Source organism: Echinops telfairi, unplaced genomic scaffold (genome assembly GCF_000313985.2).
Source record: "Echinops telfairi isolate 266 unplaced genomic scaffold, ASM31398v2 ScPeMD7_7463;HRSCAF=8501, whole genome shotgun sequence".
NCBI lineage: Eukaryota > Metazoa > Chordata > Mammalia > Afrosoricida > Tenrecidae > Echinops > Echinops telfairi.
In genome coordinates, this window is record NW_022111363.1 from 7,991,070 (window position 1) to 7,992,320 (window position 1,251).

Here is a 1,251-nt window from a genome sequence, read left to right on the forward strand (position 1 = left end):
GATTGACAGGCTGGACTCCACTCCTACACTTACTGATGGAGTTGCCATGATCTTAGGTGACTACCACCAGCTCCTTGTTGAGAACAAAGTCTGGGGTCTTGACACTCAGGAGCTCATCATGGCCAGAGCACGACCCCAGGTTTCCTGGCTCATGCTTTCCCACATGGACAAGGACATAAAATTGCAATTTTAAGACAAACTGAGTTAATTTTCGTATTGAACTCTGTAAGCTGAAAACAGAAAATATGCTTTCTCTTAAAGTTACCCATTGAATATACTGGATCGTACCTAAAACCACAGAGAGGTTTTTTTCATCCACATACGTATGAAAAACAAAGTGATACACTATAATGAAAAGGCGACACAAGGGGCATTACTAACCAGAAATTGAAGGTATCTACCACTTAGCAATGCAAAGGTCTTACTGTAAATACTCTTCCTCAGAGGAAAAGCTGAGGTGATCTGCTCCCCTAAAGATGTTTACACATTACGTTGGTTTATTTTTGGCAGTTCCCCCAATCTACAAGTCATATCATTCATTTCCCTGGTTCAATCAATCACTTTTGTTAGTGGTGCGGCCATCACCACGATCAGTTTCCGGATAGTCCTTCTTCCTTGTGCTCACTGTGGTGGTCCCTCCATCCCCCCACCCTCGCCATGTCCCATGAATCTATGAAGCTAGGGCTGTGTCTGGAGGCTTACCTATCCTGGGTTTCCTCTGAAGAAAAACATACAAAATCAAAACACAACACAAATGGCCCAACGGGAGTGACAGAATGAAACAGAGAAAGCCCTCAATCAAAACCAAAGTAAATATTAAAATATGAAAAGTGGAAACAATTAGACACTGGATCAAGAGGGAGAGCAAATGACAAGGTGGCACATGGTGGCCTAACTACAACCACAGGGGTCTGCCCTCCACTGTCCACTGTCTGGTAACAAGGCCTTGCCCAGCCGTGGTCCACAGCCAGAGGGCACCTATGAACAAGTTTTGGGCTCTCACTGTCACCCATAGCCTTCTGCAAACAAGGTGTTCGGAATTCAGGCTCTCGTACCATTCCCTCCTCCAGGTTTGGCTTTTATTATTTACAGTCCTTGGGTCACACAGGCTGGTGTGCTTCCTTTGCGTGGACATAGCTGACTCCTGACTTAGATGGCTGCTTGCTTTAAGACAAGTCTGTTAGACCCCATACGCTATTCTTTCTGGTAAGTGGGTGTCACCTGTTTTCTTCACCACCCTTTGCTATAACA